This window comes from Magnolia sinica, chromosome 10, assembly GCF_029962835.1.
Source record: "Magnolia sinica isolate HGM2019 chromosome 10, MsV1, whole genome shotgun sequence".
Taxonomy (NCBI): Eukaryota; Viridiplantae; Streptophyta; class Magnoliopsida; order Magnoliales; family Magnoliaceae; genus Magnolia; species Magnolia sinica.
The window spans coordinates 5,878,569-5,901,896 of NC_080582.1; the positions used below are offsets into that span (position 1 = coordinate 5,878,569).

Sequence of the window (23,328 nt, forward strand, 5' to 3'; positions counted from 1 at the left end):
CATGGAATTTCACCGTCAATAGGATGGAATCTCACAAATTTCGGCATGGGCAACCTGGCATAGCCAGGTTGGTTGGCTAAATTAGCTCGTTCTACCCCAAAATCATATATGGTACGTCGATTAACTCATTCCGGTTTGCGAGATATGCCTATTTTATGGTTCGATGGTCTGGATCACTTCTGTCGTCGACCGGGCCTTTTCTGATCCATCTTGGCCATGTAACTGCTCTCTCTCTCCTCGGCCCTCTGCTGTAGTTCGGTCTTCTACTGCTTGTGGATCTTAGATTCTCATCCATCTCAGGTATGCTTTGTTGACTACAAATCCCTAATTAGGGATTTGCGTTGTCGAATCCATTTTTAGAAATTTGCATTGTCGATTTTCTGTCTTCTTCTTTGTCTTTTTTTTTTTTTTTTCCAGCTCATTTATTTCACACATTAGTTACTGATTTCTTATCTTTTGTTGGGTTGATTTGGCTCCTAGAAAGTAACCCTAATTGAAATGGAATCCATTAGCAAGGGTTGCTGCACATGTTTGGCTTCTGGGAAATGCTTGAAAATGGATCCTATTTCATGTTTTGGGGCCAAGTCACCAGAAGATACTTGGAAAAAGGCTCTAGTAAGTAAATCTCAACTCAGCTCACAATCTGCAAAGTCCATTTGAATAGTTACTCTATAGGCATTCAAATTTTATTCCTGTTGCCATTAGATGGCAAAGTTGAAATACAATGACAACATTACCATGGAAAACATGCAGGAACTAAGAGACATTGCAATGACCGAAGCGGTAAAATGAAAACATTTTTTCCTTGAAACTGATATGAAAGGTCCAGGACTGAAGCTTGACAACACTGGAAAAGCAATTCTGACTGTGAGTGTTTGCTTATTATTATTATTTTTAATAACTATATGAGAGAATACAAACACAGTGAGTGCCATCCTAACATGCAGAAGTAGGGTATCAATGAGCAAATCATGTTCAAATTGCATTGTAGAGTTGAAAGATGTATTTGTTTTAGCATGGCCATTAGAGTAGCCTTGCTCCAAGATACGGTCATAAGTGCTTTCTAGAGAGAGAGCTACATCTTTGCATCCCTCACAACTAACTGTGGAACTTGGATTCTTTAATTTACAAATTGAATGAAGAATCTCCATTGCAGATCCAATTTTAGAACTGCACAAACTCTCCATTACCCTCTGGTTTCCCACCTTGCTGGTTTCTTCTTTCTTTCTTTCTTTTTCTTTTTTCTTTTTCCTGACAACTTTAAATGGTTGGTAGTATAATAGTTGCTGCAGAACCGTTTAGGTAACTAATCAACAGCTGATCACCAACCTGATGTTGCAAACTAGTCTATTTAAATATTTTTTACCTTAGAAAAATATGGAATTTGCTGCCCATCCACTTCCAACTATATTCAAATTGCTTAAGATGAAATCCTTTAAGAAGCTCTGATTTCATTCTTAAATAGGGAATTTGGAGTACCCCTATTTATATGTACACTATAAGAAAGGATGGCACAACATCTCCCTGAACTTCCCACCCCAACTCACTGGATGGAATTTTGTCGGTGGTGACCCCTGTGGAGAGAGCTGGAAAGGAATCAAATGCTCTAGAGATGCCATCCAATCCAACTAAATCCTTGGAATGGATTGAGTTTCATAGTATCCCTTTGTCTTATTGTTGCACATTTTATTTCCTCTTACTTTTGTATGGTTCTTTGCCATCTCACTCACTGATCCACATTTTATTTTCTGTTTCAGCGGCATTTCCTCAGGTAGGGTTGCTTAGGCAATGTGTCTGAACTTTGAATGATCTTTTTTCTTCGATGTCTACGTTTTCTGCCCTTCTACTTTGATTTTCCTTGATTTCTTGTCAGATCTAAGGTTCTTATGTGATATATGGTGTAGATATCTTTTAAAATGAATGATATCTTTTTATAGATCGCTGATAAAATGCTCTATACCCTGTCCATTGTCTTCCGACAGGGATGCTAACACTGTTAATGATGTTATGGAATTTGTACTTCAAAACTTCCCAGAGATGAATAAACTTTGGGTCCGAATGCATCATTAGGTTAGTTGGAATTTTAGAGAACTATCGCTATTGTGTTTGGGCGCAAACAGTAAGTGCATGCCATAAATGAAAAATGCACTTATTGTGGTTGTAGATGTTGAATTTGGAAGGATTCAAGTGAGGGATGTGTTGCAACATCTATGGACAAGCCCAATTTCAAATGTAGCTGTTGATGTAGTCCAAGGTAGTCGATCAGCTGAGCTCTGATCTATTGTTGTTACAAAGGTGGGCACAATTCAATTTTCTTGAAGGGATTTGGTATTTTTTGTGTGCTTTTTAATGTCAAAAGATGAAAACAATTATATTTATGAATGATAACAGTCCTGGCATTGCTCCTAGTTTCTATGATGCATTGGGGTTTTCAGTTTGTAAAAGTTGGGACCATGGTTCAATGATTGAAACTGTAGATATGAATGGTGGCCACAAACCAAAAATGCCCCAGAAAGGAAGATTCTAGCCATTGAGTCTTTGGCCTTTTGGGTTGAATGTGGACCATTGCTATATTTTCTTTCTTAACTGTCCATTTATTGGCCATCAATTGGACTAGATCTTCCAATCTAGGAGATGTGGTACATCCATGATGGCTCCCATCATATATCAACACTTTGGATGGTGTTCTCAATTCCATATTTTAATCTCTTTTCCTTTTCTTTCTTTTTTTCTTCTTCTTCTTCTTCTTCTTCTTTTTTTTTTTTGTTTTGCTGCTTTTGTGGGGAAATTTATTGCTTCATTAGTTGGAGTTCATTCTATACGAAAGGTTCACTTCTAGAAGTTAGCAAGTATGTGAACATCTAGGAAGCAGGAGAGGGAGCAACAGTGAGTGCTCATAGCCTAATTTGAAGCAGGAGTGGCACGTGGGTTGATGGTTGATGGTTGCCCCGATTGCTTATTGTGGAATCTTCACAGAAGAAATAAAGGTAGTGTATGAGCCAAGTGTTTTTTTTGCATATCATATCCAACCTGGATGCATAGAAAGATTATTAAATTGAACAACAGTTCATGAATCGACTATAATATAACCACAATGAAATGATAATCATGAAGCAAGTAACAATGTTTACAACTTTTTTCTTTTCAGAAAACCCATCTCAAATCCAAACTTTTTTTCCCTTCCATGCAACAAACCAATCCATCCCTAACCCACATAAAAAATCTATGCACACAGTTTATGCCTCTGTAACTGCTAACAAATGAGAGTAGCAACCTTTGGTGGAAGTCATTTGATGAGGAGCAGTGACAACTTGTAGCCCATCTAACAGGTGGAGCCCACTTGGTAACAGGGGACAATCCCTTACACATGTAATAATTACACTTTTTGAACCCATCCCACCTGATCCTTCCCAATACCATGCGCCAAACACCCCCTAAGAATCATGCTCAGGCCAGGCCAGTCTCACCAGCCAAATACTTGGCTTACAAATTGTTAATCCTTCAGGCTGGACTGATTAGCAAGGCCTGCTTAGGCACATTCAACTCGAAACTCTAGCTTGATACCAATGCTAGCTGGCCTCAGGCCAGACCTAGGCCAAACTTGGGCCAGGAGCAGTTAGTGGCAGCTAGGGCTGTCACTATCAGGTTCAGGTCAGTTACTGGTGTTCCCATATCCGGATGTTAACACACATGAGGTACACAATCCAAATCTGATCTGATTTGAGTAGCTCCATCAGGTCCTATCAGGTCTATTTTAAGCATGATTTAGAGTTCAGAATGGGGTTCAGGTCTAAGAATCATGGTCAGGTGCATAGTAGAAAATGCCTTTTTATCGCTTTTAAATAATGAATGTAATTAATTATTTTAAAAAAAAAAAACACCTTAGATTCTAGACAGAATTGCATGTGGACCCAAACCTGACCCAATAATTAATTGGTCCAGAAATCTGGATTCATACCTAAGTAAATCAGGATGGATACATGCATCCACTGATCTGGATACCAACTGATAGTTTAAGTTGCAACTGTAGCTTACTCCGACTTAAAGCATATGCAAGGTTAACAAAATCTGGTCTATAGGTTGGACATTGTGACAAGCATGGAGCACCACATGTATTAGAGGAATGATCAGAATTGTATGATGATCCCAAAGTTTGCTAACACATTAGATTTTGTTAAAGTGTTTAAATCGGATCATTCCACAATAGAAGACACTAACAAAGCAGAGATTTAGGTTTGGGCAACCATATCTGACCTATGTTGCCTTGAAAGGAATTTCGATAAAAGACAGGATATGCAGATAGTTGTTTCTGCATATACTTAATGAATACAACTTCTCTTACACACTTCAAATCTATTCCACTAATTTTATTTTTTTATTTGACAAGTATGAATTTATGATTAAGGCCCTGTTTGGATATCGTCAAATAAGTTACTTTTTCAATTTACAGCAGTAGATAAGTAACTTATTTCAGATAAGTTTTGTTTATGATTAGTTATAAGTAACTTTTTTACTTACAAGTACTTAATCAATTCATTTATATGTGGATCCATCATGATGTATTTGTTTCATCCATGCTGTCCATCCATTTTTTCAAATCCTTTCAGTTATATCCTGATTTGTTTGACCATTCACTAGTATTTTTCTGTTCCAATAACTTGGGTAATTAATTTCTTAGCTTAATTGGTTGCTGATATTTTGTCCAATCAAACGACTATCCTGTTTTTTGGTTGGTTGGTGGGTCTGTGAGGCAAGTTACTGTGCTTAATTTTCTGGTACTTTTTCTTGGCAGATTGCTAAATAAGCTTTGATTTAGGCTCAATTGTCGAAAGAAGAAAATTGTACATGATGAGTAATGCAAGGGTCATTCATTAGTTCTTAACTTCTAACATCTTGATTTATGTTGAAATTTAAGCTTTCAATCCAATGAGAATAAATCCTGGTGGGTCATTGCAAGACTAAATTGTGTACAATGTGGGCAATACAGTTGATGACTGCCCTCATTTTGAAAATAGTACAAAAGGCTTGTTTGGATTTTCCAATCGGTTTTGTACATTGTTTTGTTGGCCAGGGCACTTTTTCATTATTTCAGCTTTTGTTTCCAATCGAAGTATTGTACTAGCAGATATTGCTTTCCTTATTATTATTATTATTATTTTGTAACTTTCCATCTGTGTTCCTATTTATGTTGTGCATGAAGTTATTTGGAAATGTTGTATCTATTATTAGCAAGCAATACTTTTCATTTTCATAGATGGGATCTGCTCTTAAGATGACATGGCCCAAAAATCAATCATGACCAATCATCAGGTGGTCGCCAATCCGAGATGTGGCCTTCATGGTGATGCTGGTTTTTTGAATTGGCCACTTGGATTCTGATTCACCCTAAGCAGAGTAGCAGACCTCCTTGAGTAGTAAACCTTGATGATGGTGATGCTGGTTCTAATTGAAAATAAGTTGGTCCATTTGTTCCACTCAAACATCTTTCTTTGGTAGTCCAGCAGACTATGAAACTGAACCTTTTCTGGGTCAAACGATTTGAGCTTGTTTTAGTTGTTTCATTTAAGCAGAGCAAGTTCGATTGGATCTTGCTTGCAGCCAGATGAATGCATAATATTTCTCAATTGGTTTTGATTAAATTATTGTTTGGTTTTATCTGAATTTTGCTGGATCTGAATTGGCATCAACCAATTCTCATTTTACCTTTGATCTGTTGTAGGAAAAATCAATGAACTGGAATTATCAAATAATAATGCCGAGAGTTCAGCGGATTTTTATTCCGTAGACTCGGACTGGTCTTCTCCTGATAAGAGATCCATTTCATCGACTAATGTGTATAAGGTGAACTCCCAAGGAAGCTCAACAAGAACTCCAAATTCTGAGTTGTCTACAAGGTGGAGGCATACCCGCAATTTCTCACCCGCTGCAAGCTAGTTAACACTCTACAAGGTAGAGAATCTCTTACAGCCTGTTTGAAGGCAAGTAGAGTGAACCTCAATGGCAGCTACACAGCTCACCAAAGATCGACAGAAGAAACCAGTCCCTTGGAAACAATGGCAATCATTGGCAACGAGGAGATCATTGACATTAACCAAGGTATGTTAGCTGCTTAGATTGGTGTATAATTAAAAAAAAAAAAAAAACTAGGATACATGTGGGTCACCTTTTCTTTTTCTTTTTTTCTTTTTTTTTAATACTTTTTGATAAGAAAGATTTTCTCTATTGCTACGGGTTTTAGGTGGCCATGATCTCTATAGCTACGGATTTAAACCGTAAGAAGTTTTAAAGAGCTACGATCCGAATGGCTACGGTCGTACTGTGGGATGGTCATCTTCCGCTACGGATTTTATCCGTAGCTTTTGACCTACATTCTGGTAGTGTAGCAAAAAACTGATAATTTAGCGGCGTCCAGCACAACTGTCAGTAAAGGTCCTGACCGCCGGTAAAGCCTTTACCAACCGAGGCTTTACCAGCTGTTAGCTGACCACGGGCAAAGGATTTGCCAGTGGTTTTGACTGCCGGTAAAGATGACAGTCCGCTGCTGTGTCTCCTCTTTTTCCAGCAACAATTTCTCGAGTTTCATGGTGTCATTCTCGAGCCCCATGATGTCTGCTTCTTCAACCCAATAAGCAGCAATTCCAGGATCTCGATGTCCGTTATCTGTAGCAATTGAGCTTTTCCCTTCCTGAAATGCAGTGTGAAACCCAAACCGATCACCTCTTTCTTGTATCTCCTTCACCTCCTTTCTAATCTTTTGAATTTGAGTACTGAATCGGTGTCGAAATATCAACTGCTTGACGAAGCAAGCATGAAAGACAATGCAACCCATGTGTCCATTCCAAAGACGGCGTTGTGACTCCATTCGAATCATGAACTCATCGACTGAATCTTCAGCATTGTAGACTAAGTACCTTACTTGGGTAATCCAAGCCTCCACAAGTTCCTCCCTCTCCTTTCTTCGATCAGCATCCTTTAAGAAAGCTCTCATGGTTTGGAGCTCATTCTTGATCCACACAACATCATCATGAAATCCAGAGAGGAGATCCACTTCATTGACTAGTTGCTCACCCAATTTTTGAACGAAAAAGGAAATAACAGCCTCAGCCATTTCTACACTCTCGTTTCACTTCCCACTGAATCAATGAAAACTTCTCCTGCTTTCGAATTTTGGATGGAGAGAACCCCAATTCCTCCACCTCTTACTTTATCCTCTCCTTGCTTTCTTCTTTCTTCACTCCTTCCTTTATTCTAAAAAAAAAAAAAAAAAACCATTTAGGATCTTTTTTGCATTTCTTGGATTGTTTCCCAAATCCATTGTGGGGAGCCAACGGAAACAGAGTGCAGCTTGTGAGCTTAAGCTAATCTGGGCTTTATGAAAAATAAGAAATTTAATTATTTTTTACTGCTTATGACTTAATTCGATGATGATAAGAAATTTCTTTAGAGGATTTCTTTGGATTTGAATGGTAGCTTTCTTTGTCTTCATTACAAGTTTCCTATGAAGATAATGGAATTTATATACTTATAAGACATGCAGATAATTATAAAAGAGAGGTAGAACAAAATTCTTTTCCTCTTCTCCTTTGGTTGCTTCTGCTTTTCCTTGTTAGGTATTGGTTACGAAGGAGCCTTCCTGATCCAGTAGGCTGGGTTACGGTCGACTTGCAAAAGCTAGGGTGGAAAATGGGCTGGTTCGGACCAGTGACGCCCGAGACCATCCTGCTTGTGTACTTCAAAAGAAAAATAAAAGAACAGGTAATTTAAAATTCACGACGGCTGAGCATTATGTAGTGTTTTAAATTCATAATGGTTAGCCAATCTTTTAAAATTTGAACAGTTTTGAACCAGTTATATGCAAGAACTATTTTCTTCGTGCAATGTCAAACTAGTTATATGAGATTATGATAACTCAGCTAAAATCTGAAAAAGCCCTAAAGAAGTACGAAACCTAAGATGTGGACGTGAAGAAATCTACCATCAGTAGATACTTTAATTCTAGATGGTAGATGAGAAATTTGTGGTAAAATAGGTGAATGAGTTTGATCTCATAGTCCATGAAATTATATATGAATGAATTTAGTTAAACAAATTCTTCCAAGTAGTGGCTTGGAATGATAAATTGTTACTTTTTTTAAAGGATTTCAAAATTTTCTTACAACATAAAATATAAAATAAAAGAACTCTCCATGGAACAACAAGTCATTTGTCTTTAAATCAAGGAAGATGCAAGGCTCCAAGATAAAATAGAAGGCAAGAAAGAAGATATATCTAAAGTTCTTTTAGTAAATAAGCAGTATAGCCAAAATCAATCAAAGAAACCAAATAACCTGAAGCCAAATTAAAACTAGTTTAAAAAGAAGTCTAAACTTAAGAAAAAGAACAACAAAAAAAAAAAGAAAAAAAGTAGCAATTAGGACAAATAGTCTGGTTTCTATGTTTGTGGAAAATTAGGTCATTTCACAAGAGAATGCTCTAAAATGTAAAAAGAAACCAACACATGTACCTCAGGCAAATATGAACAAAACAACCTGAAATAATGACTATTTGAAGAGGTGAATATGTTCATATTGATCCTTGCAATGGCTGGTGGATAGTCATAGGTACTAGCACACACTTGTGTCGCAATTGCACATTGTTTAACTAGTATAAAGAGGTTTCTTCATTAAAAATGTTTCAAACGGGGAATGTTGTCACTGTAAACCTATTCAGACATAGAAAGTTTGAATTAGTTTTTACCTCCAGAAAACTATTATCTTGGCAAATGTCCTTCACATGCCAGACATGCAAGAATTTGGTTTCAAATTATCTTTTGAAGAAGTTAGGTATAAAGCAGGTTATTTAGTCAGATTAAATAATAATAATTAACAATGGCTCTTGTTTTAATTCACTAAATAGATGCTAAAATTATTTTCTTAAATGATAAGTTGAAAGAATATATATATATATATATATATATATATATATATATATATATATATATATATATATATATATATATATATCTTCTTTCAATTTATCATTGAAGAAAATAATTTAAGGCCAGGAATGGAGCTAGATTCGACGGCCAAGGTTCTTCGGTTCAAGGTGTGTTCGCCAGGATCAAATGGTGGTTGGATTTGAGCTTCCCTCATATTCAGCACTCTCTCTTCCAGATGGAGGTCTCCCCTCATCCGGTTGCCCTTCGTCAGTGCCCCGTCAGGACCACCATCCCCACGGCTTCTATATACTGCATATGCCGAGAGAGGGTTGGAGTAAGTTAAACATTGACGGCTCAGCTCTCTCTAATCCAGGGCCAGCTGGTGGGGGTGGCATATGCAGGGACCACAACGGTAACATGATTTTTTCTTTCGTCAAAGGGTACGGGACCTCGTCCAACAATGGGGCTGAACTTCGAGCAGTCTATGAGGGGATGATGTTTTGTTTAGCTCGTGGGGTGGGGAATGTTTACATCGAATCTGACTCTAAGTGGGTGGTGGATAGCTTGTTGGAGAAGACTACCTGCGCCTGAAAATGGAAGTACTAGATTTCTAAGATTAAGAGGCTCAGCTCGAGAGGCTCCTTTCGTCTCTCCCATATCCCTAGAGAAGCGAATGGGGTGGCGGATGGTTTAGCCAAGTGGCCGGGCAGCAGAAATCAGTCTGACAGTTTTTTCAATGGCGGCTCAGCCCTTCCTTGCCTTGTTAAGGGTTGTTTCCTCTTGGATAATGCAGGATTAAGCTCGATTAGAAAAGCAGTTTCCCCTTAAAAAGTGTTTGGTAGCTCCGCTTGGGGAGGTCATGTCCTTCGGGTGCTCAGCATGAGGCCCTTATTATGGGCTTCCGCTCAGTCTTTTCTCTCTATGCAGATGCCCGAATTACTGTACATGGTTTGTACTCTGTTGTGAAGGAAATGAAAAGAGGCTTCTTTTTTGAAAAAAACAGAAAAACAGAAGAAAGAAATATGTCAAATCCCTACCTTGGTTTATATATATATATATATATATATATATATAGAGAGAGAGAGAGAGAGAGAGAGCATTTCGTTTGACTTTTTTTGACATTTTTTTTTTTTTAGAGAAAGGTGGGAACGCACCACCTGATATCATATATGGCAAAAAATTACAACCTGGAAACACGAAACGCAAAAAATTTCGTTTGACTTTAAGATAACGCTATAATATAATACTAGTGAAGGAATATCTTTGACTGACTATGCCAACATCATTAAGTAGTCTAGCCCATGCTATAAACTGCGCATTATACTAGATATTGCCTTTGTTGTAAGTAGATTCGAGTTTATATATATATATATATATATATATATATATATATATAAACACTATAGTATGCAACAACTCACATTTCTTTTGACCTTAACATAAAGCTAAAATATAATAGTAGTGAAGGAATATCTTTGACTGAATGTGCCGGCATCAGTAGTAGTCTAGCCTATGCTATAAACTGCGGATTAGACTAGATATTGTCTCTGTTATAAGTAGACCCGAGTTACATGCATTATAATGCAATATATAGAGTCCTTAGATATCTTAAAAGGACTTATGACTTGGGTCTTTGTTATCAAATATTTTCAGCGGTTATTAAAAGTTACAGCAACATTGATCAAAATTTAAGATCAAATTATTCTTAATCTTCGAGTAGTTTTATTTTCGATGGAAGACAGTTGTTTTATGAAAAAGAAAAAAGAAAAGAAAGAAAAAGAAAAAGAAAAAGAAAAAGAAAGAAGATTTGTAATGCTCAATCCACTATGAAATTTGAGCTGGTTGCCTAATGAGCAGCAGTCGGTGATGAGACAGAATGGATTAAAACCTTAATAATCAATATACCTTTTTGGGCGAAACCAGTACCACCTATAATCATTCACTGTTATAACTTGCCTACTATAGGGAAAGCTAATAACAAGTGTTACAGTGAAAAATATAGAAAAATCCATCTGAAGCATGGTTATGTGAGACAATTACTAAATAATGGTGTGATAACTATGAACTTTATATAATCCAACGATCATATTGCAAATCCTTTAACGAAAGTTCTAGGTAGAGAAAATGTCTGTCTAAAAAGCATCATGAGAGATGAGACTTAAATCCATAAAAATGAATCATTAAAAATAATAACCTAACATGAGAATTATATATTTCAAGAATTTGGTTTAATATAAAAAAAAATTTTAAAAAAAAGTTTCTATGTGATTCATTGGTTGAACAACTTTATATAATTAGGAGAAAATAATTCTCTAAGCCCCTTTCTATGATTATTAGTAATGCAAATTTCTATAACATCTTGAGGTTGGGTACATTCCTTGATGAGTTTATAGCATTGACTTTAGGAATGAATGAAAAGTTGTTATAGAAACATCATTGATGAACTCACCTATATGAGTGTGGAAATAGGGCCACTTTCTATGAAAATTCAGTTAATTCTCTAATGCACTCATGAAACCGGGATATCGCACTTGGTCATTACATGCAGTTATGAACACCTTGTAAGATATAAAGTACAGTATGTATTCCATATACACTATACTTTTAAAGAAATTTAATTAAAGATCCAATTCACTAATTTCTTATAGTCTAAACACGTTTCACTAAGTAGGGTTAAGAAAATGTCACATTCTTTTATGTACAGTACTTGTATGTATTATCATTTTTTATTTTTGAAATAAGAGGGGGATTATTAGTGTATTTCAATAGAAAAGTAAAAGAAAATGTATATTTTAAAATTCATAACGGTTTATAACATTAAACTGTTACATAATCTTTTAATTTTGTAACGATTAACCATTACGTAGTCTTTTAAATCTATAACGGTCAAGCGTTAGAACTCCAATCTCTAAAAAAACACCCCCATATATACCTCTCCTTTTACAACAACATAAGAAATCCTCTCTCTCTCTCTCCCTCTCTCTCTCTCTCTCTCTCTCTCTCTCTATAGCAATACGGAGGTGACCTTTTGTTGGCTTTTAACTAAGGGTCGTGATGGGATTTTACCACCACCAGTGCACACAGTGGTGATCCGAAATAAGGGATGATTGTATCCTAGGGATAGTGTGTTGGAGCCTTCTGTAGTGGTTCAACTCACCGAAAACTGAGAACTATCTCAAAGATAGCAACCTAGTTCGCGCTTCCACCCAGTAGAAATCTTGAAGTTTAATTGCCTAGTCGATGTATGTTCTTTTCGATCTATAGGTGTGAGATTCCATTTTATAAATTATTTTTTATACCAATCTTTTTTGGTTTTTAACATGGCCCACTGTTAGTCAGGGTCGATGTGGGCCTTAACGCTCATGGGTTGGAGTTGAGTTTTGGACCCGATGACTAATTAGACTAGACACTAGCTTGTGTCTAACTAAGGGCCTAACAAGTATGCCTTTTTTTTTTTAACAAAAGGAATTTCATTGATCAAAATCAGCATGTACAGCCGCTTTACATTCAGGCTCGAAAGGCACATAGCCTATTCTGAGCCAATCGTGAGGCCGAAAACAGAAAAGGCAACTAGACAAACACCAGAACAAGTATGCCTTGGCTGGGCCTATAACTAGCCCCTTTGGCCGCATCATCCAAAATGTTGTTTGAGGCCTAAACTCCATTTTGATCCAAATTGTAGTCTATCTCATGCGTGTAGATTCACCTTCCAAACCCTCATCTCATCTCCCTACTCAATAAAATAAGCGTTAAATCACTGTTTTTTTTTTTTTTTTGTCAAGTTTACCAAAAAAGCAGGCTTGAAACCTCTCCTCTTGAAAACACTCCTTTTAACTAGTGCATCCAAATGGGGTCCTTAAAATTTGTTGGTCTCAGTGTTTAGATGGTATACCAACCTAGCACGGTCCTGATTCAGGCTTATCTGGGATGGGTACTTACATGTCTTGGCTCTTGTGTCGGACTTAGAGATGCATCTGCTTGGCCCATTTACCATCTGAAAGGGAAATGAAGTTACTTAATACTTCTATAGAGTGTGAAGCTCCATATGCATGCACATAGAAATTGTCCACTTGGCATCCATATGTCTCAAATCAATCAACCCAAATAATGGGACCCACAATAAATGGGGTGTATACGCAAACTCAGATTAACGGAGATTTGTTTGTTGAATATAGAACATTGACTATTTTAGTTCTAACCATCCATTGGATGTCCTCAAAATTAGCTAGCTATGATAGCAAGTTTGAGGCCATTTAGCATTGTTATGTAGATGCCTTGCATTCTACATGGCATTATATATCGACCGTGAGGATCCACGGTCAACCCTGACTCACCGTGATGTTCACAGTCGATCGTGACTCGCTGTGATGTTTATGCTTGACCATTGGTGCGACCATCAAGTTTCGTGATTTTGTGTGAAATGGAATATTTAAGTTCATTTTTTCATTAGGGCTAAGAGTAATACGGGTGTATTCTCTCAAGGGACTAAGATTGGTCAAGAGAGAGGGTTTTCTACACTTATAAATGGCTTCAAAAGGATTTCTTAAGGGATCTAGTGGTTTCCTAAAGGTGCACATTGCAAGGGAAGATTGGATACATCTGTAATTGAATAAGGTGAGTCGTACAACTTTAAGGTTTTGATTATACTGGATCTCTATCGCTTTGTACCATGGTTTTTTCCCGCAAGGGTTTTTTCACGCACAATATCATTGTAATTGTGATTGTTTGTTTTTTAGTTTGGTTATCATGCATCATTATATTGTTTTATCTTTAATTATTGTGCTTCTGGAAAGCGCATGAATTGGCAGTGGTATTAGATCCAAATTTCTAACACATAGGGTTTGATCCAAGTTTGTTGTTGGCTCGGGTTTACATCATTGTGGTGTGATATAAAGTAGGTTCACTCATAACAAAGTGGTATCAGAGGGTCAGGTTGGACGTTTGGGTTTGAGTAAAGATATCAAGATCAAAATTCAATATACAGAAGTTTGGTGGGAAGAACAATTTCAGTTTATGACAACGGAAGGTCGAGAACATTCTAGTTTCACAAGGGTTAAGAAAGACATTTATTGGAAATAAAACTGGAGAAGATGTCGGATGATGACTAAAGTGATCTCAAGAAGAAAGCTATGAGCACAATCCATTTTATCTGTCGGATGAGGTTGTGTACAATGTCCTGAATGAGGAATCTCCCCTTATGATGTGGAAGAAGCTAGAAGACATGTATATGTCAAAGTCCCTCATAAATAAGTCGTTTATGAATAAATAACTTTTTGAGTTGAAATAAAAGGAATGATCAGATCTCCTGGAGCACATGAACTTGTTTACAAAGCTATGTAGCGAGTTGGTAAGGCTCGGAGAGATGATCAAGGAAGAAGACAAAGCAATGCTACTTCTAGCATCACTTCCCTCATCATACGAACATCTCGTCACTACTTTGTTATATGGAAAAATATAGTGAAGGTTGAAGAAATCACTACGGCGCTCGTTTCTAACGAGATGAGGAAGAAGTTGGATGATGAGGACTCTCAGGCATAAGTGCTAGTCACAAAATGGGGTTAGGGACATGGGCGATCTGTGGAGCGATATCAATCTGACAAGAAGAAAAAGTTCAGATCGAAGTTGAAGGCAAAGGATGAATGCTTCTATTGCGGCATTAAGGGGCACTTCAAGAGAGACTGTCGAAAACAGAAGGATGACATGGAAAGTAAAAGCAAAGGAAAACGAAATACAAGTGAATCAACGAAAGTAGCAAAAGAGAACTCCAAAGGATACCTCCTCTCAATCTCTTAGGTATGAATCGTCTCTTAGATACTTAGATTCTAGACTCAGGATATTCGAATCACATGTGCCCAGATAGGACTTGGTTTGATTTGTACAAGTCCAATGATGGTGGAAGTATTCTAATGGGAAAGATGCAGCATGTAAGGCTATCGGAATATGGACCATCAGAGTAAGGATGTTTGATGGAGTCATTCAAACTCTTAGTGATGCAGGGCATATTCTAAATCTGAAGAAAAACTTAATATCCTTGGAGTTTTTAGATATGAATGATTGCACATTCATCGCATCTAGCGGTGTCTTAAATGTCACCAGAGGTGCAATGGTGTTGATAAAGGGATATAAGGTTGAAAATCTATATAAGTTGGTCGGGAGCACAATTATGGGTGAGGCCGCTACCACCTGTAACACCCCGCCTTCTCGGTACTCGGGTGTTACCACATAACTTAATCAAATGTGAAATTAAACCTAACTAAAGGTAATGTCCAGAATCGTAATGGACTACATCCAACCGTTGGGGAAAAACCCCACTTGAAAGTTAAGCGATTCACTTGTTAACATTCAAGATGGGCCATCACACCACACTTACAGTATTAAACCCTGGATCATTAGAGAACATCACCCATCAGGCCACAAGACCATGATCGATGACCCACATTGATCGTAACCTAAAAATGCACCGATCACCTAGGTTAGTTGGAGCCCTTTAAGCCATTAAGCAATGGCAGTAGGTCAATCCAACTGCTAAACTTCCTTCAAAATAGGCTAGGATCAGACACTAGCCCCAAAGATCAGATCTAAAAGTGGGTTTGACTGTCGGATTGGTAGGAGCACCAGTAGGAGCCAAGATCACGAGAGGAGGCCCATCGATGGGTTGGATCTGCCTCTTCTCAAGTCAAGTGGCCCATATAAACCCATGGAGTGTCAAGGACAGAGCGGATCCTTGAAAATCATCCCTATGGACCCCACAACACGTCATGTGTACACCGTAGGAGCTGCACTCGCGGTGCACTAGATGATGGGACCCAGTCAAACCTTGTTGACCCGACCAAAGAGGAGCTTTTCTCTCCTCTTTCATTTCCCGCGTGTGAGGATTCAAACAAGCCGTCCATGCAAACGTCGAAGTGGTCCACCTATGGTGATCAGATCACCGATCCAAACCGTTAATTGGATAGAGGGACCCCAGATGACCAGAACCTTGTCAATTGTTTGAGCCCATTCAAATTTTCATGCGCACAAGCAGGGGCCCAAACGGAAGTGTGCAACAATTCCCTTTCAAAACGGGAAATATGAGGCTGCCATGCTGGAGATCTGCGTGCTCCGTTCCCCTCTTAATCCCAACCGTCCCTCCTTCGTCAATCCCTGCCTTTAACCCAATAACCAAAAGGGAGAGACATCCTGCTGATGGCGAAAGGCGGTCAGATGTTTTCCTCTTCGGGAAAGCACGCTGGCTCAATCCGAGCCTTTCGCCCAGACTTCGCCTGACCATCTCGAACTTCCAACCTAGGGCAGAAACGGCCCTAGTAGCTTCCCCGAAAAGATTGCCCTACAATGATCATAAGATCCATCCGGTCCCTCCAAATGGATTGGATCAACAAGATGGACCATCGATAAAAATCTGCAACGGCAAACCCATCTTCTACGTCTAACTAAAGAACCCACCGCGATGCAGTGGGCCTCATTTCCAGATCAAACACACTCATCCATTGGGCCATGGAAACGAGAAATCCATCCCACTGATGGATCATTACCATGCAAAACAAAGCTAGGGAGAGGAAGCTCGAGATGTAACCACCTATCCTGACCGTAAGGATAGGAGCGGTCGTGAATAAACCCTAAGGCTATAAATGGGACCCGTTCCTCTCATGATTCCCACCAAGAATTCAGGAGAGGAAAGAGAGGGAGCGATCGAGAAAAGAGGGTACAATAGCAAGCGTCGTGCCGCACTACACCAGTCGACTCAGTCAACTGCATCGAGTCGACTCAGTCGACTCGAACAGGGCTGCCTCAGGGGTGTGTTGGGGTGGTCCAGTAGCACTGATTCCGGGGGGATACAAGAAGAAAAGAGAGAAGAAAGAGAGAGGGTGAGAGAGTGGGATTGCTGGCGCCTGGACTCACTGCCATCTTAACCCGAGTTGAGGCACGCCTCGGTAGCTCTGGAAGGGGAGAAGGAAGGAGAAAAGGGGGGAGAGAAAGGAGGAGAGAAGGCGGGAGAGAGAGAGAGAGAGAGAGAGAGAGAGAGAGAGAGAGAGAGCATCGGCACATCTGTGGTGCCGCACCACACCAGGTAGCCGAGTAAACTCGACTCGGGATGAGCTGGGACAACTAGTAGCCCAAGTCCTGCAATGACAAGCCCCACTGTTAAATCGTGACTGACCACTGGTTGAGGAGGATGTCATTAAAACATCCTAATGATGGAGTCTCATGAACCAGGGATGGTGGAATGGGACATTATGCCGTAACACCCTGAAAATCGGGGGTCGTGCATACACTCGACTCCCGAGTTCCCGGGGTCACTTATAACTGGTTTTCATTAATATGCGCTTAAATCAAGTTTAAATGCGCAGCTTAGAGTTACCTGGAACATGGAACACAACCACAACTAGTCTACTGAAATGAAAAGAGTGCCCAAAAGAATATATAAGGGTCGCCCAAGGCGTTGCCCAACAAAATTACAAAAATATATTAAAAAAAGGATGATAAGCTGAGTTCACCACTCAGCGATCCACAATAGGCTGCTAATCTATGACGAACCGCCCATCAGCTGGAAGTAGAACAGCTCGTCCTCCTCGAACTCATCGCTACCTGCAACTACTAAAGAGTCTGGTTGGTGTTTTAAAACACCGTCCCAGAGTGGGAGTGAGTGATCAACTCAGTGGGTGCTATTAGTCTTAAGTTGCAACAGGCATCAATTTTAATAAGAATTTAATGAAAAGCAATCAATCATAAACATCTATCTAGTCTTGTTAATGTGCATGCATGCAGGATGATATGATGTATGCCCTCACCACAACGCTCCCTCGTGCGACAACATCTAACGATCGCCAATGCCAACACTCCCTCAGTGCGACCTCGACTGCCGAGTCGCCAACCTAGCTAATGTCATGCAATGATGATGTTAACCGGGTTCTTAGTTAAGTCCATTCATCCAGCAGATTTGAGAATCTGATACACCCCACGTATCAAATGCCCTGAACTAGTTGCGAGGCCAAGACCCCCCAATGTGTGAGGCCGAGACCCCGCGATCCTTGACCCCGTCGGGTTTTCCCCATCCCCGACTTCAAGCACATGCGGGGTGCTGAATGAAATGTTGCTCGAGGTCACTACGGGAGGCGCGTCACCCAGCGTAGGCCGACAGCTCGGACATAGTGTCCCATTCCACCATGCCCGGCTCACGAGATTGTGGATCAATATTCCATCCGGTATCGATGGGCTACAACGGTAGTGGGGTGTTCTAGTTTCCATACATATGTGAGCAAACAAAGTTAACAAACTATGTGGGTCAGCCAGTGGACTAAACCGCACGAGCTTAGGCAAGTATGTGGTGGAACGACATCGGGTACAAGCGACCCATGTAGCCTGACTACTGTCGCCCACACATACTCGTCCAAACCTATGGGTTTAGCCTCAAGGTGGTCCTACCAACGGAACCACCTTCGCTCTCCTCATGTTCCTGACCAACCCAAGGGTAGGAATAGTGACTCATGGCATGTCAACTAGCAGGGTTATCATCTAGCATAAAATAATATCATATTTCATATTTTCTCAACATACAATTTAGATTTTCCTATCAAGCAAGCTACTAATATCATGAATCAAGAGTGCAAGTGTTTTGTGTGGGTTAGTGAGGAAGCTAAGCACTTCCTATACTTAATAGAACCAAATCACACAAGAGTTAATGGATCATACATGCTATGAGGCAACATCATGTGATAACCAAATAAGACAAGTACATGCAATCATCCATTCAAACCAAATTACACGAAAGGCAACAACATTCCATAACCATTTTATGTGAATCGATAGGATCAAGGGTGTGGTCTTCCCTAGATTTGTCTAGATTCTTAAAATGCATCATACAAGCAAGCAAAATCATTAGATTCATATTAAAAATTGGTGCTATGCCACCTAAGAACAATAGTCCGCACCTATGGATCGTTGAAGTTTTGAGAAATGACCTAGAAGCGCCAAACTCAGTGTCGATCGGCCAGAATCCTAAGACAATGCACTTGCATGTTAGGATTTCATACAAATCCTAGCTCAACACAAAGAATTACAAAAAGGATGGGTGCTTACCTCCCTAATTGGATGGAAATCGCTTGCATTTGTGGATGTGGGGTTTCTTGAGGAAAGGGAAGAGGGGTTTCTAGATCTCACCTCCCTTTGGCCCACCTTTCTCTCCCTTCTTCCTTCTCTCCTTCTCTCTTTCTCCTCTTTTCTCTTCTTCCTCTCTTCCTTCTCCTTTTTCTCTCCTCTCTCCCTTTTTTCCCTAGGGTAAATTCGTATGAGAGAGGGGTGCCCCAAATGAGGTCCTTTTATAATGCCAGATTTAGTGACAATGGCCCCAAGTGTTGGGTTTTTACTATACTAGACATATGAGAGGGTCTTTCTAAGCTCTAGGGCCCACTATGGGGTGTACAAGTCAATATACACCGTAGGATAGTTAGCCCTAATGATGATCTACGTATGGATATGATCGGCCCGCCATTTGGATGCGCCGATCGACAGATATGATGAGAAGTCTGTTCAACGGTCGCCGATGGTCGATCGGGGCCGCGGCTATACGGATATGAGCAGGGAAATATCCTCACTCTATGTGTGAAGTTTGGTCGCAAACCGACGGTCCGAAATCCTCAACTTTGCATAAGAGTGGACGACTCAATTCACTTAAGTTCCAACTCCTTCCTTTAAGGTATTTGCACTTCTCATGCACTCGTCCTTCAGCTCAAGTTGACCGGTTCTGGACCGTACCCAGGTCCGATTCCCGCGATGGACGTCAAGCCCAATGAGACGGACATTATTCTATAGTTTTGGAACTAGTGGTCCACCAACAAGCGGTCTAGAGCTTGTTTGGATAACCGGGGCAGTTCTGGTGGCCCTCTGACCATGAAACTTATAGGATAGGTGCTCCATGGCCCGATGAAGGGTCATGCAAAATTTGAGAATGATCAAATATGGGGTTTGGTCGCACGGGTCTGATTCGCGATCAACGGTCACCGTGCCACGATCGGGACCCAAATTTTATGGACGGGCGTAGAAAAATACATTAGACCCTCATCGTAAATTATGAAGAAATCCGAGGGCTGAAATGTCTTACATTTCAGTTTTTATTTACACGTGCCAGATTCCAATTTTGGCATTGGGGGGCGCATCTGGCAAGTGCCCACTTCTAGGTGTCTACCGGGTCCGCGGTCCGCGATGGTCCCCAAGCCCAGTGAGATCTATGCTCCCCTCAATTTTTATAATTTTCTGACCTTCCTATGTCGCGGTATAGCCCGCACGGGCTGCTGCCAAGTGTAAATGGCCATTTGGCTTGACGGCCCGCACTTGGCCCAATCACAACCCGACTGGTCTACTCTAATGGGCTAATCCTAACTTAATTTAGTTATGGCACCAAACCATGAGTAGTTTAAATGAACGGTCCTGCGGCAAATCTTACAAGGACGCCTCAGTACACTGTTCTGGTTGGACAGGACGTTACATGATTAACCGGACTTGTGCGGTTCTTTACTGGCTTCACCCTTGTATAGACTAACATTAAGTGCTATTGATCATTTAAGTGATATAATAAGTTAATTAATAATAAAAATAAAAATAAAATAAAAATTCAAGGATTTTTGGAAATTCAAAACAGTGAAAATTCAGGATGTTACATTACACCCAAGCTGTCGGCCTATGTTAGGTGACGAGCCCCCCATAGTGATCTTTGAGTTTTTCTAAATTGGCTGTTTGTAAATTGGAATAATAATGGCAGGGATTAATCATGCATTCATGGCACTAGCATTCTAATGGATTGACTGTTTGAAAGGTCCATTTTCTTATTAAAGATGAGTTAACTATTTGAAAGACCCATTCCCATGCTTGAGTGATCCGACTGTTTGAAAGGCTCATTCTTGCTTAAGTCAGCCGACTGTTAGAAAGGCCCACAATCTTACTTGAGCTGGTCGACTGTTTGAAAGACCCATTCTTTTGTAAGTTAATCGAGTCGACTGTTTGAAAGATTCATTCTCTTGCTTAAATGGACTAACTATTTGAAAGGTCCATCCCCCTATTAGGGATGAGTTGACTATTTGAAAGGCCCATCCCAGGCATGAATGAACTAACTGTTTGAAAGACCCATTCATGTCTAAGTGAGCCGACTGTTTGAAAGGCCCACTCCTCTACGTGAGCGGGTCGACTGTTTAAAAGACCCGTTCCCTTGCAAGTTAAATGAGCTGACTGTTTGAAAGGCCCATTACCTTACATGAATGGACTGACTGTTTGAAAGGTCCGTTCATTTGGCCAACTGGATGTGCCTCCCCAGTTGATGTGCACTCGTGCATCTATGCACTTAAATAAGATCGTATCATGGACTATTTTGTATGTCTTATTATTTACAACTATGTGTAACTAATGCGGTAATGTGTAATTTTGAGGGGAGTTCCCACTGAGTTGGCCACTCATCCTTTGAATATATAACCGTACAGATAATGCAAGCGTAGATGAGGGTATTTATGGAGCGGACCTGGACGCAGATCCCACAGGATTGTGAGAAGACTTATATGAAGAGGAGATGCCGCTAGGAGGTGGCAGAATTTTATGGGCTCAATCAGTAGTTGCAGTTATTTTCTTTCTAGTTATTGACTCTTAAAACATTTAAAATTTATGGTTTTCTAATAATAGTCCCCAATTGAGTGGACTAGGATTTGGATATGATTTACTATAAAATGGTTCACTATGTTTACTTTTAAATTCCTTGCACTCTGATTACTGTAAATTGCTACACGTGTGTGGCACTCTTAGATAACACTCGGATTTTCGAAGCTAAAGAGTGTTGTGCTCGGGGTTCAAAAACTGGGGTATTACATCTCCTCGCATGCAGAATCTGGTTAGGGCATATGCGGCATAGATGATACAAATATATTGCATATACGGTTAGGGCATATGAGCGAGAGGGGCATGATTGAACACTTGCAGCGGGGTGCTTGACTATATTCATTCTGATGTCTAGGGGTTAGTGACAACACCGTCTAAGGGAGGGGTACAATACTCCATAACCTTCATAGATGATTACTCAAGGAAGGTTTAAGTCTACTTCATGAAGCACAAAACTGAAGTGTTCGCTAGGTTCAAGTAATGGAAGGTAAAAGTATAGTAGCAAACCAGATCAGACATGTCAAGTGTCTCAGGTCAAACAATAGTATGGAGTACAAAGAGGGGAAATCATGAAATTCAACAAGAATTAATGCATCGCAAGGCACTTCTCAACTCCAGGGACCCCACAAGATAATGGGTTGGTAAAGAGGATGAATAGAACTTTGTTGGAGAGGGCGAGAAGTATGCGATTGCATGCAGGGCTGCCTAAAAGCTTATGAGTTGAAGCGGTAACTATGGCATGCTACATTGTAAATCAATCACCATCTACAGAGCTAGACTCTAAAGTTGCAGAGGAAGTTTAGATAGGTAAGGACGTCGATTACTCAGAACTAAGAATCTTCAGGTATCCAGCACATGTTCACGTGTAGAGTAGACAGAGGACGAAATTAGCTTTAAAGTCTAGAAAATGGATCTTTATCGGGTATGAGAAATGTGTGAAGGATTAAAAACTTTGGGATTCATATATGCTCAGAATGTGGTTTTTAGCAGAGATGTCATCTTTAATGTGGCCTCAATGTTGAGAACCAACAAGGAAGTTGCGGTTGATATGTCAGATGAGACCATGAGATTGTTGGTGCAAGTGGAGCCAGTTGAGTATGTTACTAAAGGTTAAAATTAGCAGGAGCAAGACACTAAGTAAAATAATCTGCAAGATACACAGGAAAGTTTAGCCGGGAACAAGGAGAAAGAACCATTAGAGCCCATGTTCGATACAGGTTCGTGGATACAGTCTTGTTTGCGTTATTCATTGGGAGTGGAGATCCCTTCACATTTCAAGAAGTTAAATCTGAAAAGGATGTCGACAAGTGGTTATCAGCCATTGCAGAGGAGATGGAATCACTCCACAAGAATCGAATATGGGAGTTGGTGGAACTTCCTAAAGGTTAGCGGGCTATAGTGCACAAATAGATCTACAGGAATAAAGAAGCATTAAAAGAAAATGATGATGAAAAGTACAAGGTAAGACTCATAGCGAATGGGTACTCGCAGAGGAAAGGAGTAGATTGCAATGAAATTTTCTCTCCGGTCATAAAATATAGCTCAATCAGGGTATTACTAGAGATGGTAGCGGAATCCAATTTAAAATTGGAGCAACTCGATATGAAGATGACATTCCTTCATGGGAACTTAGAAGAAGTCATTTACATGAGGCAACCTGAAGGTTTCAAGGAACTTGGTAAGGAGGGCCATGTGTGTAGGCTGAAGAAGTTGTTCCACTTGAGCCTTATATCTACCTACTAATGCAGGGGCATTTTCACACTGGGCTCGAGTGG

At 39.8% G+C, this 23,328-nt stretch overlaps 1 protein-coding gene across 1 annotated transcript in view; it reads right to left on the reverse strand.

Moving 5' to 3' along the window:
- LOC131257843 (putative disease resistance RPP13-like protein 3) overlaps nucleotides 1-23,328 on the reverse strand; it is a 192,468-nt gene that overhangs the window by 123,650 nt on the left and 45,490 nt on the right. The gene's annotated exons all lie outside the window — the stretch shown is intronic.